Here is a 27,084-nt window from a genome sequence, read left to right as displayed (position 1 = left end):
ATGAGGTAAAAATATTAAAACGAACCAGGAGGCATTATTTAATGGCTAGTGATACCATTCTCACAGACTCAGGAAAGTCACTCATAATTCATGCATCAAATTTTATGCACAAAACAACAGAGACATAAAAAATATGAAAAGATTTCAGAAGTGCTGTTCAATCTTTAGAGAGATATAGTGGGAAGATTTAATATATCTTTCCTTGATTTTGATAGATGAAGCAGATAAATTGTGAGTAAGGATGTAGATTATTTTAATAACACAGTCAACAAGCTGTATGAAACAGTGTCTTGCATCAGAGAACATAGATTGTCTGCTTAGACCTATGAAACACTTAGAAAGATCAATCATGTTCTTGGCCACAAAGAAAGAGTAAATTCTAAGACTTCATGGACTCCATTTTCTAATAGCAATTCAACATAGAGATAAAAAGGATATAATCATCAAAAAATTAACTCCTTGGAAATGAAAATGTGCTGTTTTTAAAAAAAATCCTAAATCAAAGAAGAAATCAAAACCACAGGCTAAAAAATGATCCTGAAAGGAAAATGTGGACCATTAATATTCAAACCCAATGGAACATATTCAGATCGTGAAAGATTTTATGGCTGTAGAAGCTTTTATTAAAAGTAAAAAGAATGATGAAAGGTAATTTACAAACCACGGCATCTGTGACGTAAGAACAACAAAATGGATTGTGAAAGAGGAGACAGCTCCACGTGCACAACTTCTGTTCATTGCACAAAGTGTTCATTACTTAGAACGTTGCCAATAGTTCTTGAAATGATGAAGAAACACAAAGGCTTTCTTTTTTATGCAAAGACCAAGGGGTGACTGTCAGGCAACACATATTAGGTAAGGAAGAGAATACGAATTACACAAAATTAAAAGTGACAGAGAAGATATAATCAGACACAGGAACAGAACTAAAATTAAACTGATTGCAAAAGACCATTGTGTGCAATTCCATGGTAATGAATTTGATAATCTAGAGAAACTAGATTATTTCCTGGCAAGGTCTCACACTGTGGCAGAGCTCTTTTATTTCCTCATTGTTTCTTCTTTATGGACCTAAACTCCCCTCCATGTTTGATTGAGAGCGTGAAACTGAGAATCTAGGTGATAGATGCTAGTTTGATGAGGTTGCATGTAAAAAAATTGGAAGACACACATAGCATAGGAACAAGCCAGAGCATCTCAGCTGTGATGGGAACTAGAAACCAATTATTACATTAAGTTTCTAAAGGTTACTGTCTTGTTAGGTTTTCTGATCAATAAATACATCTACAGCATCTGACCAATAATAAACACAAACGTGAAGAGAAAACACCCTACATACATTTGGAAACATGAATAAATTAAAAACTTAAGGAGCGTTAGGATCATATTGACTTCACTATTAATATTGAAAGAACAGATATGATATTAATCTTGACTTAGCTGATTCATAGGAGAGAAAAATAAAGTATCTCCAGTTAATTTTATGAAGCCAAATTAGCCTTAGTGCCAACATCCAATTCAGACAGAACAATAGGTCAAAGTGTGGTCTAGAGAAAATTCACTAATTCATACAGCTATAAATTTTCTAAATAAATTTTAACAAATGGAGAATGAGTGTATCAAAAGAATGCTATGCAAATAGTCTGTTCCAAAAAAAGTTAATGATTCAAAACTTTCAATATAGTTATCACACAAATAATTAGAGCAGAAAAATCCATGTGTGTATCATGGATGCTAGATGTTTTGATCAAGAAGCTCTTAATGCTATCTTTAAAATATGAAAAATGAAACTTAAACCATGGTTTTCATATTAGTAATACAATTACTTTGTGTCAATGAAAAAAATGGGTGGTGGTGATGGGGGGGGTACTAGGGCTTAGTGGATAAAGTGCTTGCCTTCAAGTGTGAGGGGCAAAATTGAGGTTTTCAGAACCAAGCCTGACATGGTGGCACACGTCTTTAAACCCAGTACTCAAGAGGCAGGGACAGGCAGATCTCTATGAGTAGGAGCCAACCTAGTCTATATAATGAATTGCAGGCCAGCTAAGGATACCCAGTGAGACCCTGTCTCAAAAGATCAACACAGAATAAGAGATCCCCAGAACTGAGTACAAGCAACCCAGGTGTGGTAGTCATCTGTAGTCCCTACTTTGGGAAGCAGAGACAGGGACCCTTGAAGCAAGCAGGTTAGTTAAACTAGTTGGAATTGAGTGAGCTCCATTCAGCAGAAGACTCTGCCTCCATAAATAAAGTGGAGAGCAACTGAAGAAGACACCAGTTGTCAACTTAGATCCTCCACACGCACAAGCACACGTGTACACTTGCACACATGCAAAAACAAAACAAAACAAAAAAGAACAAAACCAAAAAAACCATTGGGAATGATAATGGAATAATCTTAGCCAAAGAACTCCCATAACCAATGGGTATTTTGAAAGTTAAAACTCTCAAATAGTAGTGCTGAAGAGATGGCTCAGTGGTTAAGAGCACCAGCTGCTCTTCTAGAGGACCGGGATTTGATAGCCAGCACCCACATGGTAGCTCACAACCAGCCATAAGTCCAGTTACAGGGGATCTGACACCCATTTTTTTGGCTTTTGGAAACACCAGACACACATGTGGTGCACATACATACACGCAGGCACAATATTTATATACATAGCATAAATACATTTTAAAACAAAATCTCGACTAGGGAAAAGTTTTTAATATGGTACTCTTCTGGGCAAGGCTTAGAGTACCTTTATATATCCTGAATGCATTGTTTGGACAGTATTCACATATATGTCATTGATAGCCTTTACAAATTGCTTTTGTCAAATGCGCTCACTTATGAGAGTTAGCCTCTCTTCTTGAGACCCTCTCTGCTGTTCTCACAGGTAATCACGTCTAAATGCCTGCTGATCTGGTACCTTAATAAAAGCAAAAGGCACTGTTTTCTTTTTATATTTTGTTTTTATTTTTTTAATCATGTATTCTTGTGTCTGTCTGTGCTCGGGCATATGCACATGAGACCAGGGGCCACGGAGGCCAGAAGAGGTTGTCTGCTTCTCTGGGGCTGGAGTTACGGGCGGTTGTGACTGGTCCAGTGGGTTCTTCGTCCTTGATCCTAATTGCTGAACCATCTCTCCAGCCACCAATGTTACTATTTTCATCTTTCAGCTTCAGATAAACAAATCAAATTAATATATTAATAGCAAAAAGAAAGATACTTTCTTTCCATACTTATAAAGGACTGAAAAGATTAATATAAAATAAACAACACAATCTAAGTAGATTCTTTCATTGTATCTCAATTCTGTAGCTATTTTTAGCTGTTGAATCTCATACATGAATGTACTTAAACCACGGGTCTCCATGACTATTTTTGTGAATTTCACCCAGAGATAAATAGAATTGTGTGAACAAAACAACCTGTTCGACAGCAGTTATTTATTATATACTCACATTCCACGAAAGTCATGAACCTATAAACATTTCATAGGATAGTAAAGTTATATAGTATATGCAATCTAAAAGGGAATGTAGATGTCTTATTCAAAGGAGCTATCTTATTGTATGCATGTGTGTTTACAAGTGCATATGCGTGTGCATGCTCGTGTGTGTGTGTGTGTGTGTGTGTGTGTGTGTGTGTGTGTGTTTACCTATAGACAAGCAAGAGGTTAACATCTGATGTCTTCCTTGAGCATTACCCACCTTCTCTTTTGAGACAGAGTCTCTTGTTGAACCTGGAGCTTGCCTGTTCAGTTAGACGGTCTGGACAATTAGGTATTGGGATCTGCCTGTTCTGTCTCCCAGCCCTGGGATTGTAGGTGTGCCTTAGCTTCCAGTTTTTACCATGGGTTCTGGGTATCCAAACTCAGGTACTCGTGTTTGGACAGCAACACTTTACCAAGGAAGCTAGCTTCCCTGTCCATATTCAATCTTTTTTTTTTTTTTTTTTAATGCCAGTGAAACCATTAAGTCATGTATCATAAGCAGGAGCTGTACCACTGATTTGTACTCCCACCTTCAATATAATCCCCTCACATTGTCACAGTAGTCAGACACTTGGAGGCTTATAGAAAGCATACCACTGAACACTCACCATGCATGCCCCATCAGACCTAAATCTCAGAGGCAGTAATAGCTGATATTAGATTGGTACTATCACAGTTCACACAGAGAAGTGGGGAAGGGAAGTTATCTATAATAAAGAGTTCATACCAGTGAGTTTCTTTTCTTTCATCATTTTTTCCTGGACATATATACATATATATGCCCTTATACCTTTTCAGTCTAGAGTTAAGTGGAAGGTTACTGTAACAGCATTACTAATGTTTTGCTATCTTACGAAAATGCAGGACATCGGGGCCCTAAAAGTCTTGTCCTGTTCCCAGTGTGTTCTGAGGCTCTTAACAAAGTATCACACAGGTGTAAGGCATTACTCACATGGCAAGGCCCAAGCCCAGGGTAGCGTCTTTAGTGCCAGGAATCTTGTAAGGTTCAAGAACAGTCCTGATACATCAGAGCCTCAGAGGTTGTCCTCTGGGCTGGACACTGTCAGACAGAAAATTAGTGGGAAACCTCTTGTCTACAATTATCAAGGTACACCACAAAAAGATGTGTTCCATTGTCCTAATGATTCTGGGTAAGACCCATTCCTACCTTTGCAGATAACTAGACAACTTCTCTGTCTCTGGAGATTGGCCCTAAGACCCTGGAGGCTGAGGAGGATTCATGCCAGCCCGGGCATCCCTAGACTCAGGATTACAGAGCCCTGGCTAGGAATGCTTTGTTCCATTGTAGACCTGTTTTCTACAGCCCCTGAATGCTTATGATGAGATTATACATATTTTTTTTATACAGATTAGTCCACTCCTTCATTCTCCCGAGGAAACTGAGAGAAGCCCCGAAGGCCCCATACAAACTCTTAGGCCTGCCCAGACTTGCTGGTATCTCAGAAGGAGACACATAATCTCAAACTGAGAAGGCCCGCCCTGCCCCCACCTCCCATGCAGGCTGCTTGCTGTTTCTGGAAACCAGATTGTGGTGGACACATTCTTCATTTCGCTTCATAAACATTTTCTCTGTCGAGCACATCTTTCTTGCCACGAGAAAAGTGGTTTTCTATTCTCACATAGAATTTTGTTTCATGAATATACTATCATATATCTAACTAGATTTTTATTGTTAGACCTAGAAATTTCCAATTTTGCTGTAAAACAGAATTGCAAGAACATCCTTTAATAATAAAAAAATCTCCTGTTTCTTTCTGGTTACTGCTACAGAATAAATACCTAGGCGCACTATTACTTTATCTTAATTTGTATATCACATTGCCTTCTAGATAGGTTGAAACATTTTTTTCCCCTTCCTGTAGGGTGTGAAGGTGTCTTATTCACCATGTGTCTTAGTTAGGGTTTCTATTGCTGTGATAGAACACCATGACCGAAAGCAAGTTGGAGAGGAGAGGGTTTATTCGGCTTATACTTGTATGTCACCATTCATCATCGATGGAAGTCAGGACCAGGCAGGATCCTGGAGGCAGGAGATGATGCAGAGACCATGGAGGAGGGCTGCTTACTGACTTGCTCAGCCAGCTTTCTTATAGAACCCAGGACCACCAGCCCAGGGATGGCACTACCCATAATGGGCTGGGCCCTCCCCCGTTGATCACTTATTAAGCAAATGCCCTTACAGCTGGATCTTATGGAGGCTCCTTCGTGTCTGATGACTCTAGCTTGTGTCGAGTTGACATAAAAGCAGCCAGGACACTATGTTAACCACACAGTCATTATAGAGCTTTAATATTTTTCAGTGTGTTAGGAAAAAAATCCTAACATGGTATCTTATCTAAATTTGTATTTTTTTTTCTGGTAGAAAGGAGTTTGAGTATTTTTCCTGATAACTAATAGTTAGCTTCATTTTATGTTTTGTTAAAGATAATTTATTTTATTCTTCAAAACATTTGAGACTTTTTTTTTAAAATTAAACCAAATCAAGGGTGCACAAAATTACATCACATATGTTAGAACAAGCGGTCAAAACTGTATGCTTTACCTAGCTCAGAAAAAGAGAACAGCAGTGATGCCGCCCCCATGGACCCCTCCCTAACCTCATTGCTCTCCTTTACCACACAAGAGATCAGCTTTCTACACACAATAGGAGCACAAAATCCACAGTCTGTGTTTTGACTCACGAATTCACTGCCCCCAGAAGTAATATGCTCTATGTCTTTTCCTTATGGAAAATTTCAAATATTAACCAAATATTCATGGGCACCATTGCTTGTACACTGAATCCATCCATCCTACTCCTGTATAATTGTAAAACAAATCCTAGATCCCATATCATTCCATCAGCCAACGTCTCAGAAGAGATCTTTAGGGGACTGGGATGTAGGTCAGCTCAGTGGTAGAATGCTCACTTAACATGTTTGAGGGCCTGCATTTGACCCCAACACTGCAAGAAGCCACTGTGCTTTTTAAAGAACTCTTTCCAACACATCCACAGGCATCATTTGAATGTGACAATTTTGGTCATCGGAAAAAATATCGTATTTGGATTCTTAAAAAAATTTCTTTTTATCATAAAATATCAAGTATTAAAGTTCCAGTTCGTCTACTTCTAATTATTTATTAGAACATTTATTCATTGCGAGAAGTCAGTTGTCTACTTCTACCCTTGTGTTCATTCCAGGGATTGAACTCACACTGCCAGGCTTGCTGGACAAGGGCCTTTACCCATTGAACCATCTGCTAGCCCTTAATTATTTTATAATAATTTCTTTCCTGGAATCTGGATCTCAATATGGCTCATACTTGTGGGTTCTTAAATTTATTCTAATAATAATGCTTTTGTCATTTTTAATTAGTTCTTAAGAATTATTTGTATAGTATATACATTTCCCTATCATGCTGTTAATAATATTGCATTATTTACATTTGCTTAAGTTCTTATTCATAGAAGTTAAAAAGTCGCTGGGTGGTGGTGGCACACGCCTTTAATCCCAGCACTCGGGAGGCAGAGGCAGGAGGATCTCTGTGAGTTTGAGGCCAGCCTGGTCTACAAAGTGAGTTCCAGGAAAGGCACAAAACTACACAGAGAAACCCTGTCTCGAAACCCCCCCCTAAAAAAAAAAGAGAGAAAGAAATGTATCCACTCTAAAAAAAAAAAATGCATTGCAAAAAAAAAATGGATTTCATTATGACATCTCTATACATATATGTATTGTGAGTTAATCATTCTTCATTACCCTTTGTCTTTTCCTACCTCCAAACAGTGGTCTCCTTCCTATTCCCAAATAGTCCACCCTCTATTTTCATGTGTTAGTTTTTAAAATCTATATCCTGCATATGAGAAATTCATATGCTATTATGATTAGTGCCACCTTTTGACTGGAGAGTTGGCTCAGTGGTTATGTGTAGTGCGAATTTTAATTGGTCTTAATAATAGACACCTGGAGCCAGATAGGGGGTAAATGCTGAAAGATCAGAGAGACAAAGGAGCAAGCCACAGCCACCTCTTACCTCAACAACTCCACAGCCTGAAAGGGGCCAAGATCCTCTCTCTGCCCAGCCATATCACTTCTTGTTTTCTCCTCCCTAGTGCTGGAATTAAAGGCACGCGATCTCAAGTGCTGGTATTAAAAGTGTGTGCCACCACTGCCTGGCCCCTATGGTTAACTAGTCGCTAGTACTGCACTCTGATCTCCAGGCAAGCTTTATTTGTTAGAGCACAAACAAAATGTCACCACAGTTATGAGCACTTGTTACTCTTGCAGAGGACCTGGGTTTGATTCCCAGCACCCTCGTGGTGGCTCACAACTATCGGTAACTCCTGTTACAGAGAGTAGGATGCCCTCTTCTGACCTCAAAAGGTACTGTATGTATGTGCTGTACATACATGCACACGGGCAAAACACTCATACTCACAGAAAAAAATAAGAAAAAAAGAAATCTATAAGCAACAGATGACTGGAAGTCCCCCCACTATTGATAATAATAATTAATAAAAAGAAATAATAAAATCATACTTCTCTGTGCTATAACTAGATCAATTGTTTATATACAAAGATATAGAATACTTGGATCATTCTCTTTCTATTTATTTTTTTTTAGAGTCCTCTGCACTGATTTCCATATTGGTTGCACTGATTTATTTCCCTGCCGTTAGTGTTTAATGGTTCCTCTTTCCCCACAACCTCTCCAGAATTTGTCATTGTTTACTTGATGATTCCATTCTCACTGGGGTAAGGTGGATCTGAATGGATATTTGATTTGCACTCTCCTGATGGCTAAGGATGGTGAAGATTATTTTTTTTCATGTATTTCTAGGCCATTGTATTTCTTTTGAAAGCTGTCTGTTCATTTTCTAATCAATCCAATATCCCCCACTTTGAAATGTTCCCTATGATGCTTCTTGCTCCAGTACCAGAGATCATCCTTGCTTTACGCCACTATTTAAATAGCTTTGTTTCTATATTTAATTCTTCCTGTATCTAGGACTTAAAATTGTATGTTATGAATTAGTGCTTCAACAGAATTATTTCCAAAATAGCTTATTTCCTAAGACTCCCTCACCTCAACCTTTAGATATGGAAATTAAATTTCGAAATCTTTTACTTTTACAAAGCTAAATGGAATCTAGAATTAAACCTCCTGCCTCTTCAGCCCAGGATGTTACTTCTATTCACTCTCTGTTTTCTTTCCAAGCTATATGGAAACAGGAATTTAGGTGGTCTAGCAAATATTTGAAACTATGGTGATCTTAGAGACTTCTTGCTGGAGGTACACACCTACAATCCCAGCATCCAGGAGGCTGGGGCAAAAAGATGGCAAATTCAAGGATAGTCCGGGCTGCATAACAAAACGTTCATCTGGAAACCAAACCAATCCATCACCACCAGCCATGATAAATATTGCTTCCTTCCAGTGGATCTCACACAAGCCAGTCCCAAGGAAAAGACCATTTCCTGAACAAGTGCATTGATTTAATCCAGGAAGTTGAGGGGATATCCTGGGCTCTTCATCAGTAATCATATCAGAGGCAGATATGAAACACAGTCCTCTGTGTCAATGAGTTCTGCCTCTGGGATATCAGCCAAACTCGGGTTTAAAAAAAAATGTGGAAGGAAATTAGCCTGTACTGTCTAGACTTTTCCTCATGACTATCCCTTCAGCAATGCAATACAGTGCTTTTCACACAGCACTTACATTGAACTAGGTACAGAAACCATCCCTTGTGGAAACTGAGGGAGGAACAACTGTACCTTTTTTTTTTTTTTTTCTAATTTAGGCCTCAAGAAAAGAAGGTCTTTAAAAATCCTTGTTAATAACAGCTCGTCTCAATTCAGTATTTACAGGGCAAGTGCCAAGTGCTATTCTATAGCACTACACACCCATTTAATAAAACCTATTATTAGTGACTCTGGGAGGTAGCTTTTTTTTTTTTTAATCTTCAATTTACGGCCAAGGAAACTGAGGCATATAGAGAAAAAAAAAAAGCAATTTACATGCAGTTGACAAACAGATTATAATCAGTCAAATTCTAGAGTTCATGAAAACCTACTTACAGTAATTGTGATGAATGGCCCTAAGGCAGTGGTCACAGATGCTTATCTGGCTGGAATAGATTTTGGAGAAATCATGAGATTTCTGTGCTTGTCAAATGTGTTTATTGGTATTCGGCCAGAGGAATATATTCTGATTGAAAATAGTGCTCTGTTCTGTCGCCTGACTATCTACATACTACAGGAGTATATTCTGATTGAAAACAGTGCTCTGTTCTGTTGCCTGGCTACCTACATACTAGTGTATGCTTCTCTCTCAGACATGAAAATAAGATTCGAGGATATTATATTATAAACTCGATAGGAAGAAAATTGCTAAATAAAACATTCAAAATATAGAAACCATTTGATATCAAAGTGGACAAATAATGAGAGTGAGAATTATTGAAAAACAGAGGAGAGATAGAGAGCTGGTGGTACCCACAGCTGACAGTTTTATTATGAGTCTAAGAGATGACGCTTGCTATAGGCCAGGAACTTTATTGGTTTATAGACTGGATTTTATTTTGATCAAAAGCAGATATTTTCTCAAGCAATCACCAGCCACAACCTTCTTGGCTGAAAGACCAAATGGCTGGCTACTCATGTACTGTCGTATGTCTAAGTATGTTTGGACAACTTAGTGTAACAGGGGGAAAGTCACACGTCAGCCTTTTTTTGCTCCTGTATCAGCAGAAGGAATAAGCTTACATAATGAGCCTGTGCGATCTATAGAAAAAGCCCACACTGCATTGCCACAGCCGGTAGTCTCATCGGGCATCATCTCTCTGCTGAGCTGCTAAACTTGGAACAGGAACAAAATCACGAGATTGGCGCCTCAAAAGGGGGGATAACATCATTAAGCAATGTAGAATTTTCTAACCACTGATGTTAGGTCGTCCTCACGGAATTTGTTTGAGAAGGGACCTCCTCTTCAAAATTCGTGGCTAAATCATTTGGAGGAAGCTATGGCTTTCAGTAGCCATGGATACTGGAATCCACTTAAGAACTAACTGTATTCCAACCTCCCATTTCATTTTTGAAGTAGCCTATCAACACCAGAGGCGCCGTGAATCCATGTGCAAATTTGTAGCGGTTCACAGACAGATGAAAGTCAACGGGAGGGGAGAAAGAGGTGCCACCACATAGCATCTTATTCTTTTAGAGAAGAATTCTGGGAATCTTGAAGAACCACTTCACTTCTCTGGGTCTTGGATCTTCATATACAAATCAGGGCATTTTATTAAGAGTTTAGTTCTTATCAATTCTCACGAACGTAGGATAAACAAAAAAATTAAAAAAATGTAATTTCCAAATGTTTAATGTCAAGTTTTTGTACTGTCACTTTGATGCACAAAGAGAAATAGATTGCCTTTTTGTGTTTTGAAAGCCTTCTTCACCCAGATCTTTGGTAGGAAGTAGTTGGTTTTGCCCAAGAATTAGAATGGAGATGAATGGAAAGGGTAGGTTCTAATGCTCAAAGAGGATGGCGGCGATTGGGTGTTTGACGTCATACTGAGCAGAGTTGGGTTTTCCGAAGCTGAGAAGGTGGTACAACAGTGAAACTCAGTGCCACACGGAGTAGTACTCTGAATACCACGTGGCCTCAGGATGCGGTAGGACCTCTGGCTGCTGAACAGGGAACTAGGAGTTGCTACTTTGTGGACGAAAGCAAGCATCGAAGTAGCCAGGAGCAGTGTACGGGATATTCAGAGCCGTAGAGCAGCTCACATTTGTGTCTGGCCCAGGATCAGCGGCTATCGGGGGAGACATTTATTAAGGCTTATCTTGAGGGCCAATTGCTTCCTTTTTAGGAAATGTCTACCTTTGCTCTGAAAATTTCAGCTGATTGGATAAGGCTTCCTCTCATTGTGTGGAGTAACTGGGTTTGTACAAAGTCCGCTGTCTTAAATACTAATCACATGGAGCTGGAGAGAGGAGCTCCATATTGGCTCTGTGGTTAAGAGCCCTGGCTGCTCTTCCAGAGGACCCAGGTTCCGTTCTTAGCACCCAAGCAGTGGCTCACAACCATCTGCGACTCCAGTTCCAAGGGAACTGATGCTTTCTTTTGGCCAAAATGGGCATCAGGCCTGCATGTGGTGCACAAGCATGTATACAGGCAACACACCCATACACAGAAAAATAATAAATAAAAACAAATATTAATCATATAGAAAACACACATTTTATTACCGTTTCTTCCCCTCACTTACGATGCCTTCCTCTCTTTTCATATTCCTTTCTACTTTCTTGTCCTACATATGTATATAAGTATACACACATATTACCATAGTTACAAATCTAAATATAGATTCTACATATGAAAGAAAGCATTCAATCTTTGTTATTTCCCATGTCATTCATTGGACTATATACAACTGGAAAACATTTTTACATGTTTTCCCATAATGTGTATGGACCCTAGCATTCTTTATAGACACATAAAATCATATATGTCTATGGCATGTGTCTAGAAGGGTAAAAACAAGGGAATGGGAGAAGACCAGTGAGAAAGGAGAGTACAGAGAAGAGAGGAGAGTAGGGTGAGTACGCTCAAAGTGAATGATATACTAAAGAGAAATTGTGTATATAAAACCCAGTACAGTGTGCAATCTATAGAGACACCGATAAAAATGGAAAAATAGAATTAAAAAATAGATATACCTTCACAACAACATTTAGACTGGTGACTGGCCACACAACTGAACAGTATAGCTTAGCCAAACTGACAAAATAACCAACCAGAAGGACTTAGAGATAAGGTCCGAGAGCCATCTCCCTTAGACTGTCTATATGTGTAGAAAGGATTGTCATTCCAAAAGATAAAGAATAGATTTTAAATATTGTCTTAGTTAGGGTTTCTATTGCTGTGATGGAACCCCATGGCCAAAAAGCAAGTTGGAGAGGAAAGGGTTTATTTGGCTTACACTTCCGCAATGCTGTTCATCACTAAAGGAAGTCAGGACAGGGACTCAAACAGAGCAGGGTCCTGGAGACAGGAGTTGATGCAGAGGCCATGGAGGGGGGCTGCTTACTACCCTGCTTCCCATGGCTTGCTCAGCCCACCTTCTTATAGAACCCAGGTCCAGCAGCCCAGGGATAGCACCACCTGCCATGGGCTAGGTCCTCCCGCATTGATCACTAGATGAGAAGATGCCTTACAGCTGGATCTCATGGAGGCATTTCCTCAACTGAAGCTCCTTCATCTGATGACTCTAGCTTGTGTCAAGTTGACACACAAAACCAGCCAGTACAAATATCTTGGTAGATGGACCTGATGAAATTTGATTTGACTTAGAAAAGTAAAGAAATTTTTTTATATGCTCAAAGGTGAGGGAACAAATTAAAAAAAGCTATGTACATAAAGTGAACTAAAAGATCCTCAAAGAAATTTCTTAGCATAGGTGCTCTTAGGTTGCTATGTGCTAGCTCCAACATGCATCAGCTATAAGATATTGTGAGTCTGTCTAGTTCCTATTATGACATTTCCCAGGTAAACAGGTTAAATCTTAGTCAAAAAATTACTGTTCATTTTCCCAGATATAAACATTCTAAATGAAAACTAGTAAAGCCAATTTTTAAGGTAGTTTTAAGATCTTATAGCCAGGCAGTGGTGGTGCACGCCTTTAATCCCAACACTTGGTAGGCAGAGGCAGGCAGATCTGTTTGAGTTCAAGGCCAGCCTGGTCTACAAAGGAGTTCTAGGACCGTCAAGGCTACACAGAGAAACCCTGTCTTGAAAAAAGTAAATAAAGATTTTATTTTTAGTGATTACTATTGACTTAACCTAAGGTGGACAGATTAAATTTTCTGAAAATCTACAACCTGAAAGCATTCTAGATTCCTTATAGTATTAAGAGAAAATTGTTGCATATTTGAATAGATTTTTTTTTTTTACCATTTTTTTATTTTCTGAAATGGCTGTGAGCCATCATGTGAGTGCAAGGAATTGAACCTGGGTCCTCTGGAAGAGCAGTGAGTGCTCTTAACCACTGAGCCGTCTCTCCAGCTCTTGAATAGAATTTTATCTCTAAAAATTTATCTGAAATTTTTTTTCTTTAAAAAACTCCATAGGGCTGTATCTGTCTAATACGAAATGTTTTAGTGAACTCTTTTGTGGGACTATTCAACCTCATCTTAATCTAGGGGAAAAATGGTGTAAAATAGACTTCTAAGTTGCAAATTTGTGTCTAGTTTACTAAAAATGTAAGGAAACTGATGTTTTTGATAAGCCCAGCCTATTGTCAACACAAGACGTAAGCAGCACAATGAACGGCAGGAAAAACATCATGTTTGGGAAGACACAGTAAGCAAATGGCTGAATACCAACTTGTATTTTAGGAAGTTCTTCCATGCACACCACAATTTAGCTATTAGGTTCAAGGACTTGTGGTTATTATGTTGCTGGAACAAAACAGAAAAGGGCCATTGTACCTTTCTCTGGGAATAAACAATCTTATTCTAGGAAGCCAGTGGCCTGCCAATTTACAATTCTCTTTAACCTGGATGTTAAATTTTAAGACAAAGTAAATAAGCCCTACATACCTACCTCCTCACATCCATTCCCACCTGTCCACACGTCCAATTATAGATAAATTGCCATCTTTACCATTGCAAAGATATTGAAAACCGGAAATGCCAATCAAGTTTACGACACAATCAGAGAGGTGACAGTTTATTACTCTAATAAGGGACACAAGAGCAGAAGAGGGGGTGAGCTATTCCACTCAGATCCTAGAGCGCTTGTATAGGAATTGATGGGGTTTAGTTTACGTTGTTAGGCAGCGTGGCAATTTCTGTCCATGCCAACTAATGTCGGACTGCTTGTCAACTTGTTTTTGTCCAAAAGATGGCTACAGGAAAGACATGAACAAAGTCAACAGCCCAAGAGTGCTGGAGAGGGAGCTCCTCAGGGGAGGTTCCAGCTCCAGTCTGATCAGTAGCCAAGTAAGCAGGGACCAATCCTTTCAGAGGTCCTGCAACTGATTTTTGCATTTTTGGTTTGTGATTCAGTGATTTATTTGTTTTTCTGTTTAGGAAACTGCTAAGGAATGCTCACTGGGTTTGAGGCAATGGAGGCAGGGGCCTTGTTCTCCTCCTGACTTACACAGTGGCCACACACGTGAACACTGAGGCCATAGAAGAAATACACAGAGAAATGATACCACAAATGGACTTCTAATTCAGTTCTTATTTCCCATGTCATTTATTGGTTGAGATTATCCTCTCCATTCTATGTAAATTGAGAGAGAGAGAGAGAGAGAGAGAGAGAGAGAGAGAGAGAGAGAGAGAGAGAGAGAGAGAGGAGCTAAAAGTGGTGAGAAAAGCAAAATGTATACATTTTTTTTCTCACTTCTTATTCCCGATGGGAATGACAAAAACAGTTTGCTTATTTGTTTCTCAAGAATGAATTTGTATCAATGGAACAAAATCAAAGTTTCTAGGAAGATAAACAGAAGCAGAAGAAACCTGGTTAAAGAAAACCTTGAGCTAAAACAGGGGTAAGAGAAAACTGCAGTGTTGAAGGAATTTCGCTGATTATCCAGGCTCAGAGTCCACACATTCTTGAAATAGCTAGGCCGGTTGGGCATCTTAGTTCTCAATCTCCTTCCATTTATTACGAGGAGCAGGGATTAGCAGTGAGTCTCTGGACAAGGGGTGAATGATCTGCCCCAGGACTCCAATTCCTCCTCAGAGAATTGCCTGCCGAGGACCAAGTTCGGTGGAGACAGAGCGGCCACTCTATAAGTCCATCTCAGATATGGGAGAGCAAAGCAGGACCCAGGTCAAAAACCGTTCATGGGATCCACCACAAACGAAAGCCCTCTCGAGGTCTGCAAGTAGGGGAAGGGGTCCTCCACCAGCTTTCCTGTCGCCCTGTGGAGAGGGAAGGGGAGCAGTCAGAAAGTCTTGCCAGCCTCCCAAGGAAAACCTTTGTGTCTTGGAGAAGGGTCTGGATGGGGAAGAAAATCCAAACAATTCTGAAGAGACTCTTTCCAGTCAGCCAATCTTTGACAAAATTACCAACATAAGTAATGAATAATAATAGTAATAAAGACTATTTCAATATAAATAAATTTGAAAAACTACATGGGGTAAAAATTTCTAATGTGTGATTCTGTTTTATTGATGAGGAAGTATAAAATTAAAACAGGCAAAAAAACCCACAGAAAAGACTGGAATTTAGTAGAAAAAAAATCAATCTTAGACAGTCACCAGCTCCAGCTGGTTTTACAGGCCAGTCTTCTAATCTCTCTGTAGGATTTGTTTCTTAGAGAAGATTGGAGGGAAGTGGGAAAGACATCTAAAGAATATGTGCTGTGGAACTATGTTGGAAGATACGTTGTTTATCTAAAGGAAAAGAGCGTTTTAAGCCATCAGGGAAGTTAAAGATAGCTTTAAAATCAAAACATAATTGAAAGTGATAGCAGAGGAAGCAGAGCCACAGTGTCCTAAAAGTAGGAAAACAGCAGAAACTGAGCCCTGGAAGCACATCAGTGAGACATGGGAGAGCCAAGTTCCAGTAAGTATCCGTCAATTCCCTACACACAGCAACCAGCAAAAGTAGCTCCCAACTTAAATAGTCACAACCACTATTAGATTTGCTTTAAAAGTTATACTTTTGAGAAATATACCGATACGCTAGAGAAAATTTATAGTTAAAACCTGAAACACCCACCTGCCCCCAGTCCTTTGACAAACAGCAAGAAAGGTACCTTCAGGTGTGGTAAGTAAAAGTAAAAATAAAATTACATGCTTCTTGTTGTTTTAGTGAAAAAATTTCCTAAACATTCCACGACATCTCAAAACTGCAAAGGGAGTGACTAACAGCATGGGCTGCTTAAAAAATTAAAATTCATGGGTAAAAATAGCATGAACAAAATTAAAGCTGGAACTATTAATATTTGTAAAATATATGACAGTAGATTGTTTCTACAGATTGGTTTTTTTAATAGGGTGAAGACAAGAGATGGAAAGAACATAAATGAGTTGGGAATGCAAAGGAGAGCAAAATACGGCCAGTAAGCATTTCAGAAGACACCAGTTCTCACAGGTGAACAGGAAACATGTTATATATAGCAGGAGGAAGAGGGTTTCTTGTTTTTGCTTTTTGTACAGCCCTTTGAATTGGCCAATACAAAAACAGATTGCAGATGTCTAGTTTTGGCAAAATTCTGTGAAAATGGGTATTCTTTTAAGCTATCAGTAGGAATCACATAATTACAGCTTTTTCTGGAGGGCCTTTCTGTGTTACCTTTTGAGAAGGAAGAAATGCTCATATAAGGACATAAAGTATATTTGTTTTAATCTTCTTTCTTCCTTCCTTCCTTCCTTCCTTCCTTCCTTCCTTTCTTTCTTTCTTTCTTTCTTTCTTTCTTTCTTTCTTTCTTTCTTTCTTTCCTTCTTTCTTTCTTTCTTTTTTTCTCAAGACAGGGTTTCTCTACGTAGTCCTGTCTTGGTACTGGAATTCACTCTGTGGACCAGACTGGCCTCAAGCTCAGAGACCCGCCTGCCTCCCAAGTGCTGGGATTAAAGGCGTACACCACCGCTGGCTTAATCTGCTTTCTTTTTGAAGGGTGTATTAGTTACTTGTCTTGTTGCTACGACAAAGTACCTAACCCAAGGAATTCAAGGAAGAAAGGGGTTGTTCTGGCTCACAGTGTGAAGGTGCAGTGGATCATGGTGGGAATATATGGTGGCGGGAGAATGAGTCACCTGCGAGGGAGGGAGGCTGACACTCAGCCCTTTTCCTCCTTATTCAGTAGCAGTAGGGTGGGTCTCCCCACTTCAGTTAACCTAATCCAGATAATCCCTTAGAGATTGAGCTCCCAGGCGATTCTAGGTCCAGTGGAGTTGATAATCTATAGAAACCACCACACAGGGAAGCCAGGGCTGTTTGTGAGATAGGTGTTGTAATATCGATCACTAGCCTACAGCCATAGTCCTATCACATTATTTTTAATATTGACAAAATTGGAGAACCTTAACTATTCACTAATAGAGGGATAGTTACAGTATGTCTGAATATAGAATTTTGTACAAAACTTGCTAAGTCTACATGTAGTGACGTGGGGCCATCTGCAGCATATATCTATACATTAAAAAACCAAACATCTATACATTAAAAAAGACAAAGTTTTGCCTAATTTCTATACTATGAGATCCAATGATTTAAAAAAATAAAAATTCCAACATGCATATTTTTATCTGTGTATGTAAACATAGAGAAAACATCTCAGAAGGAGGCACAATGAATTGTTAACTCTAATTTTGGAAAGGCAAGTTGGATTATGGTAGGTGGCTGAGGGGTGACTTTATTATTTTTTTATCTGTATATCTATTCTCAGCAAGTTTAGGTCAATACATAAACACTCTGCATTGATTTGGGTTGTTGAGTAATACACCAAACCGTGATCTTGAAGGACAGTTATACAATTCAGAAGTATTAAGTCTCAAACCTGGGGCAAATGGCTGAGGTGTCTATTTGGACATTTCAAAGCTGGACCTGGCCACCAGGTTCTCCCAGCATCCCTCAGTCTCTACCTGTAGCAGGGTATGGCTTGCATACAGCCCACCCTCTACCCTGAACTCTCCAGCCCAGGGCCTGGGCTGCCCTTCCCCCAGAGACTCTTCCATATATAATTCAGACATTTTGGTCACCCTCCCTTTTTGAACCTTTGGCCTCCTGGCTGCTGTACCTGGTTTCCCCATGTCCCCTCTCCCACATGGCCCAGCTCAGTCTGGTCACGTCCACTCTGGACTCTCCCAGATGTCCCTGCTTCTCTGACTATGTTCTCCCACAGGTCTACAATAAACTTTCTCCTCCACCATATTTGGGAGCAGTCATGTTCTTTCCTGTCCTTTTTTTTTCTTTTCTTTTTTTCCCATTGAAGAGGTTGTACCATCCGAATATCAACTTTTCTATCCATCGATCTGTATGGCTGAACTTTTCTCATAGTAAAAATGCATCTGTATATTGCTGGTATACTTTTAAAAATGAATTCATTAAAAATACATAACCCCAACCTATAAGACATATGGTTGGGTGACAAAAGAAAAACAAACAGCAGAATAAAGATTCCCAGAAGAAAAAAGGCCCGGAAATTTACAATATGGGTACCAGGAAAAATGCACCAATAAAATTCTCAAAACGAAAGGGGTATAGCAAAAATTACACTCTGCATGAACTCAGAACCTAATGCTGTCACTTGACTATGGTAGACAAGATTCACAAGCTTCGGCTGGTCCACTGGGGAATCAGAACACACAGAGTTTTACAAGGCAAATACACTCTGCTTGTTGCCAGTGGATCTCTGAGTCAAGCCAGGGGAAATGAACCAGGGAAGGCAAAAATCTGAGAATCCACTTTAGTGTGTGCTGAGTGAGTCCCTTCCTGTGAGCCTGGGGCTGTGGGCTTCCATCTCCCCTTACCCTGAGAACTCTCCCAGGAGAGCAGGAAGCGAAAGTCCATTGGTAGTGAGCTTGATGAGCTGAGGCTTCTGGGAAAGAAAAGGACTTCCTGTCTTGCTAATCCTTTCCAAGACTCCATGCCACATTGAGGCTCCTCAACTGTGTTTGTCCTCTTGGGGCAAGATCTTCTCTAAACCAACATAATTATTTTCCTTGTGATATTTGCAACCCAGAAGAAATGTCAGCCTTTTCCTGTCTGACCATGAGGACATGTTCCAGTAAACTGGGTTTGTCAGATTTCCTGGCTCCTATGCCGTGAAATAGACCATGATAGGGTGGATATAATCTATGTATGTCTGATATATCTGACATTATTTCAAAGCAAAAACTAATGGGACAAAAATGGGCCAGGTGTAGAGCATCTTCTGTCTGTCCTTTCTTCCCTTGTATGCCAAGATAATGAACAACATTTAAAATTTCAGGCTGTAATCTTAGGAAATTACTATAGACATGCTCAAATAGGAGGCAATTTTCCCCTCCCCACTGTGTTCTCTTTCAGAAGAAGTGGGTTGTTTAGGGTTATGTTCTTACAAGGACTATGAATTGCTGTTTAGTGACAAAAATCCTGTTTTAATGAGGACGTGTCTAAAATATTCTCAATCAATTTCAGAAGCATATTGAAATAACCCCAATATTAATAGAGCCATGATCAAACGACATTAAGACATTTACCATCATTTCAGTCATCATTTTTTGAGGGGATGAAGTGTAATTTGACAAGAGAACATATGAGACATTGTGGCAATGATGGACAATGAACAGATAATGCATTTTTTGTATGTCCTCACAGACCTCTCATAGTACATAAAATGTAGAAGAAAGATGTGAGAAGCAAAAAAGGAAAAAAAAAAGATGGTGTAAACTATATTCTGATGCAAATTTTGTGCTAAGGAATTGTGAACAAACAACATGCAAACACATGAAAACAAACAGTGGTACTCATCTGAGAGTTTGCTTTGGAGACGGGTCCTCACAATGTAGCCCCTCCTGGCCTTGAACTTACAGAAATCCACCTGCCTCTGCTGCAGTTCAGCTCATGCACCAGCGCATCCAGCTCACCTCAGGGTTTTGGATAACTCTTCTTTTGAAATGCATTTCAAGTTTTAAGAAGAAAGAAGATTTTTTGCAATCAGGAATTAGCCATGCAAGTGAACATATAAATTTTTAAAATGTGATTCATTCCTAGGGAGGTTTTTGTACCCCAACAGGATTAATGTGTAAGTTTCAAACAACTACAAATAAGTTTTTATTTATGAGTTACGATTTAAATATTAAACATTATCTTCTTTATATGCTCTTAGATGTCTTGTTGCCATGACAACAGCCAGGTTAATCGCAATGTTACAGAAAAATAATCTGTGCTTAATCCACATGTAAGATTTGTTTGTTTGTTTGTTTTTTAAGAATATTGACATGCAGTTTTTCAGATGATTTGGCACACTTTCTGATTCTGTAGAGCACAGAGCATTATTATGAAAATTGAGTCATTACTGGGATTTTCTTTTCAGGAAGTTATCGCATATCAAGCAAAGGCTTAATAGTTGGTCAGCATTTTCCTGTGCATTTGTACGTCTAATATAATTGCATGTTTTAAAACAGACCAAGCAGTTTATCTGTATTTAATTTAGATTCAAGTTATTAAACAATAAATAGAAAAATATTTTCTGAATTATCTAATGCAAAGTAAAGTAATTTAAAATTTACAGACTGGGGAAAGGGCATTAGCTTGGTAACAGAATACTTGCCTGGCGTGCATAAGGCCCTATGCTAAAGAGAAAAAAAAACGGGGGGCGGGGGGAGTGGGGTTGCTTAGAGGAAAACCATGTAATGTTAAAATCAAACTGCTCTCGAAATGGATTTAGGAATAAATTTTATTTGTTTTCATCGTTGAGAGGAAGAAAGTTTGGGTCAGACTGAACCTCAGCCATGTCTTCTCCAAAGGTGCAGACAATGTGGTAGCATCCAGTAGGTTTTAAGTAACAGTTGGCTGGTGAGGCCCTGAGATGCCTATTGGTTATGGGCATCATCTGACTCAGGACCTTTTGTCTGTGATCATCTTGTCTTCCTGCCCAGAACATCCATTTTTCTCTTGTTCCCTTCTCCCTGGCGCCCATCTCCCCATGCTTCAAGAAGAGGTTCTCTCCTTTTCTCCTCCACAGCCCCCGTCCTTTGTCTGACAGAAGTGAAGAAATCATTTTAATACAGAGATGCTGAAGCCCCAAAGGGGACTTTGCACTGAGAATCCACTCACAGACCCTGATCCCGTCATGCCTAGAGGTGCGTAAAGAGCAGCTCCCATGGGTTTCGGGCTCATGACACTTTGATAAGGCTGTTGTGACAAGTCATTTTGATACCACCCTTTTGAGATGCCACCACGATGCAGCTGTTTTGACTTCCCAGACTGAAATAGTCACTTTGGCTCCGTGTTTTTCCCAGGCAAGGACATTTTGATGAGCTGTTTGGATAAAGCCTTATCCGGGAGAACTCTTTCTCAAGGTAACTGGGGAAGATAAATGAGTTTACCCCACCCTTGGGAAAACACATAGCTGTTTACCTCTGCTGATAGGACAGTGGTCTGAGATGGAGATTTAGATAGAGAGCTAGAGATGGAGACGAACTGGGTTAAAGTCTCTGGCAGAACCAGCCACCCCAATGTTATGCTTATCATATTTGTTCATTTCAGAAAAGGCCACTAGTCATTCCAACTAATACGTCTGTGCATCTCTGAGAATTAACTTCAATCTAGAGTGAGCTGAATAAAACTCTTGTAGGCTTCCTTTAAAGTTAAAGCATCAGGAAACAGAACGTTGACTCCATACATATTATGATCCCTTGTTTTCAGTCTGGATGACATAACAATTCCCAATTAAATTATTGACATTTCTCTCTTGTCTTATTACTATTGTAAATTTTTCTCTCAATGATGAGTTTGAGGGACAGGACTATTATTTCTTCAGATGTAAGACAGATTCCAGTAAATTATGAGAAAAAAATTTCACTTTGTAAAGTAATATAAATACACAAACATACAAAATATACTAGGTGGAGTGAAAAACAGAAATCTTGGTGTACCTGGGAGCAGAGAGAGATTCAGAGACACCAAATCCAAAACAAACCACTTACTTTGTGCCTATGACCGGACTATCAAATGTCCCCTATACTAAACTCACCTAAGCCACATGTACATGTTCAGTTGCTTGAATGGTCCCCATGAAGAATGTGGGTCACACATCTTTTCTTGATCCTCTCTACATACTCTTGATCCTCCGAATGTTCCCAGCTCCTCTCCTTGATCTTATCATTGTCTTCTGCAGTCACCGAAAGATGACTCGGGGCCACTAATATCCCAAAGGAACACAGTGTCCCATTTGAGTCGGCTAATCTCAGGGCTTCCAACCTCACCGATCTCAAGAAACTGCATGGATGGTTCCCTCTCTCTGATTCTTGGTCACTGCTGGCTCTTTGCTGTTTCTACTCGCTTGTTTCTCGAGGAGTCCAAGAAAAACAGCTTCTTCAGTTGCTGCTTGCTCCTCTCCTGAAAGTTTAGCAGGTGGCATGCAGAAACAGGGCAAGGGGCTCCACCTGTGACATTTGGGTCTACCTGACTTTAAATTACTCAAGTTTTCTGCTTGTCTTCTCATCTGCAGATTGGAAACGAGAGTCAAGGGCTAACTGCAGATGGCATAGAACTGGTCTTACTGCATAAGTTGGGATGCGTTATGGAGAATGAACTATGAATTAAGGACTCACCATGACCCTCCATCTGTATCTGGACATGGGTAGATCTTTGAGGAATGCGATTACTTAAAAAGGCAAAATGTGCCTGGCGTGGTGGCATAAGTCTGTAATCCCAGAACTTGGGATCCGGAGGCAAGCAGATCGCTGTGAGTTTGAAGCCAGACTGATTCTCACAGTGAGGTCTAGGCCAGCCAGGACTATATAGTGAGAACTTGTCTCAAAACTAAACAACAAAAACTAACCAAGCTCATACCTGGGGCAATGTTGGAGTAGCCTCAGTTCTCAGCCAATCTGTCTGTTGTGTTCTGAAGTGCAGCTCTGTACTTGCAGGCTGTGTATGTAGACTTGCACCACCAGACATCTGGCAGGACCCAGGTACAGTACTCCCCTTTGCTCAGCCAGTATCCCCCGACTGTTAATGTTATTTGTTTTCTCTTCCCGTCCACCCGTCTATTGATGTTATTTGGTGTCTCTTCCTGTCCTCATTGCTGAAAGCACAGGTTTCTCTCCCCATTCTGTGCCCCCAGATAGCGACAGGCATAGAGATTTGATAGACAGATAAACGCGTAAGTGGATGGAAGACGGAGGTGTCTGTAGTGAAGCCATGGTATTGCTTCAAAACACTTCCACTCAGTCTGCTTGGTTACTGGATTATATGTAAATGAATTTCCTTTTATAAAGAACGCACTGAATCTAGAGTAAAATTAAAATAGATCATACAAGAGGCTCTTCTTTTAAATAGGGAGCTGAGAGAATGTAAGGAAGATGAATATGAAAATGCGTGTGTTTTCCATAGAAAGACTGAAAGGCAAGTGAGTCAGTTTCCTTCTGTCATGTTTTGTCCCAGCCCCCAGTTTTGAAGACACAATGACTTAAGGTCTTAGAATGAAACAGTGTATCACTAAAGCCTCATTTTTGTGAAAAATATTTTCTTCTAATTGAATTCAGTACCGTCCAATAGAAGAATACCTTATTCACCATGATACATAGAAATGCATTTTCCATTACAAGCTTCTCTAAAAGGAGCATGTGGGCCTTATTTCACTAGTGGAAAAGAAGCTTAAAGTTATGATTAATTTACCATGACTCATGATAAAAAGAGTATTAGGAAGATAAAAATAGCACAACAGTGACCTCTATTCTTTTAATTGCCAGCACTGAATCCTTCCCCGAAACACGCAAAGAACATCAAGAACACAGAGGAGTGATATCTTCGACACGTCAGAATTCCAGCAGTCAGCCCCATCATATTTCTGGGAGCTCTGCAATTCATCCAGCAAACTTCCAGGAAACCCCGGCATCATATCAAACACAGAGGGAAGTCCTGGAAATGCAGAAAAGGCCAGAACACAAGTGAAGCGCAATCTGGTAATTTTGGCACCTTGGTGCTCCGGTAAGGAGCCTGAAGGGGAACACCTGTATGCATGTACGCATGGGCTCTGTTCACTCACTTATAAGAAATGTGTTGGCCGCTGATTTAGTGAGAAGGAATGTCGTGGGGAAAGGCGCAGAAATAATTTATAGTTTATTTTTTCCCACCTCTGGGAAATCATGTTTGGAAGGGACAAACTTCACCCACAGAGGCACAGTAGTGCTACACAGTAATGATATTCCAAACAGTAGTTAGCAAGAGTGAAGAAAGTTGTGCTAATTGGACTATTCCTTGAACTCTCAAAGTCAATTTTAAGATGATCAAAGTCTGAAGAGGAAAATACATGTTTATATAAAGACTTTTGTTTTGTTTTGTTTTTTGTTTTTTTTTGTTTTCGAGACAGGGTTTCTCTGTGTAGCTTTGTGCCTTTCCTGGATCTCGCTCTGTAGACCAGGCTGGCCTTGAACTCACAAAGATCTGCCTGCCTCTATCTCCCAAGTACTGGGATTAAAGGTGTGTGCCACCACCGCCCGGCGACCTTTATATAAATATACACAGAATTCAAACTAAGCAAACTTCTCTTTATTATCTATATCTAGGGGCCAGATCTCAGTTTTTAACCCATTCTTCAATAAAAGGAAAGGAGTGGGTTTTGTTTTGTTTTTTGTTTTTTTCTTTTTGTTTGTTTGTTTGTTCTTTGAAAATGGCTGATATCAGGGCTAGAGCAGCAGGAAGCAAATGAGTACTCTAGAAACAGTAATGGAAACATGTCAAAGAGATGCAGAAGGCAACTTGGGAGTTCTCAGTTCTGGCAACTGGAACAATTGAGAATCGTGATAAAGAAGCATTTTCTTGGGTTATCCAAAATGTAAAATAAACATCCATTATCCTCCTGATATAAATAGCTAAATGCATAAGTAGATGAAAGAGAGAGAGACATGTGGCTGGTTCCTTTAAAAGCACCTCAGTTTCCACGCACAGTCCTTCCTCGGGGATGGCTGTCTATCTTCCTGGTCTTTAGTGTGGGCTTTGCATTTGAATCTTCCCAGTGTGTATGTGCCAGGGAGGAAAATGAATGTTTTGGGGGCTGGGGAGGGGGAGGTAGAAGACAGCACCTCGCTTAGATGGCCAGGGTGATCCACTGTGGTAAGGCTCGCTGATTTTAGAAATATCTCATGTCATGGGAAAAGCCCGACTCTTGGTTACTAAGATCTGCCTCCCAAAGTCTTCACCAAAACCTACTACAAGGAAAATATCAGACAAGCCAATTGAGGTGCTCTCAGCTAAATTATCTTACTAGTTCTCTTCAGAAATGTCAAAATCCTTAACCACGAGGAAAGCCTGAGAAATAGTCACAGCCATGAGAGTAAAGTCACCATGACTGACATGTTTTCTTGAGAGGGATCCAGGAAGGAAATATCAGGAAAAAAGAAAACTGAGTAAGAGATGCATTTCAATGAATAACAGAGTTCTGCAGGATGTCTTTCTGTATGTTGTGAATGTGTGTTGCTCTCATTGGTTGATAAATAAAGCTGTTTGGCCAATGGCGAGGCAGAATAAGGCTAGGTGGGACATTCAAACTGGAGATGAACCAAAGAAGAGTGGAGAAGAGAGATGCCGGCCCGCAGCCCAAGGAGCAACAAGATGCCAGCAGACTGGTAATGTCATGGCCACGTGGCAACATATAGATTAATAAAAATGTGTTAATTTAAGATGAAAGAGCTACCTAGCAAAAAGCCTGAGCCATAGGCCATACAGATTGGAATTTATATAAGTTTCTCTGTTTACTTGGGACTGAGCTGCTGTGGGAAAACTTCAGACTACAACAAAGGACCAATATTTGCTTTTTATTTGTGACAGATAGTCTTCAGGAATCTTCTATGTTAACCCAGGAATTTGGGCATAGGGTGTATAGAGACTTCCTTCTTTGAATTTGCTTTTGTGAATAAAAAACTCCTTAAATTAAGAATTTAATTAAAAAGATAAAATATCTAAAATCAGTAAGAGTTGACATAATTCAGTTTTAAATTACGAAAATTAGGTTTATTTATTTTACATGTCTGAATGTTTTGTATATATACACCATATGTGTGCCTGGTACTACAGAGGTCAGAAGAGGGCATCAGGTCCCCTGAAACTGGAGTTACAGATGGTTGTGAGTCATCATGTGGGTGCTGGGAATTGAACCCAGGTCCTTTAGCAAGAGCAGCTAGTGCTCTTAACCACTGAGCCATCTCTCCAGCCCCACAATTGCATAAAATAAGTGATAAGAGGAACATAAATGGTAGAATAATAAAACTGGCATTATGATTTGATTCTGTTCACTCGCTCACTTCTGAGTTGGATAGCTAGCGTGTTTTTGAGTTCATGTTTGTTCCTGTATAATCTGAAGAACAGGCAGCAACATTTGCTGTCACTCTTCCTGTATCAATGTAAACCTTTTACCCAGGTCTGCTCTCACCTCCCACTTGCCCAACCCCAATTTAAAGGACTTGAGACACTTGGGATTTTTCTATCCATATGGCTTATAGTTCTGTTATATCTTTTTGCTTAAAATAGACATTTATGAAGCAATACTCATTATTCTAGTTTTCCTGTTTTTTTTTTCACATGATTGACTATTACCGTATGATAACCAAACAATGTTAGATTTTAAATTTTTCCTGGCTGTGGAGTGATTACTCAAACTTTATGCCAACTTTTAATAATGAAACGTAAGTAGATCAATGAAGTCTCGCTAACTTTGAAACAATGTCAGATGGAAAACCCTTCAAGGCTGACGGGCCAAATGCATTTGAAACTGTTCATGCTACTGCCACATGGTGGCGCCACGTCAGAAGGTGAATGTTAAACTTGGGCAGACTTTGGATGAGTCTTGAATTGACTTAACCTTTTGATCTTTGCAGGAATGCAGCAGGCTGGGCGCTAGTCTCCATTTCACAGAAGAGATAACCAGAGTCCAGATGAGTAA

The 27,084-nt window shown here is 39.7% G+C and overlaps 1 long non-coding RNA gene across 2 annotated transcripts; it reads left to right on the top strand.

The window, feature by feature from the left end:
- The first annotated feature begins 11,021 nt into the window (after positions 1–11,021).
- LOC131918843 (uncharacterized) lies at positions 11,022–24,414 on the top strand. Of its 2 annotated transcripts, none has more exons than XR_009381106.1 (5): positions 11,022–11,148; positions 16,489–16,586; positions 19,794–20,220; positions 21,440–21,499; positions 23,897–24,414. It is a non-coding gene; the product is annotated as an uncharacterized LOC131918843 (long non-coding RNA). The 2 variants fall into 2 exon arrangements; XR_009381107.1 differs by having other exon boundaries at positions 11,022–11,418.
- Positions 24,415–27,084: the final 2,670 nt, after the last annotated feature.

This window comes from Peromyscus eremicus, chromosome 8b (genome assembly GCF_949786415.1).
Source record: "Peromyscus eremicus chromosome 8b, PerEre_H2_v1, whole genome shotgun sequence".
NCBI lineage: Eukaryota > Metazoa > Chordata > Mammalia > Rodentia > Cricetidae > Peromyscus > Peromyscus eremicus.
The sequence above is the reverse complement of the archived record's forward strand: the minus strand, read 5'-3'. Positions and strand labels throughout refer to the sequence as shown.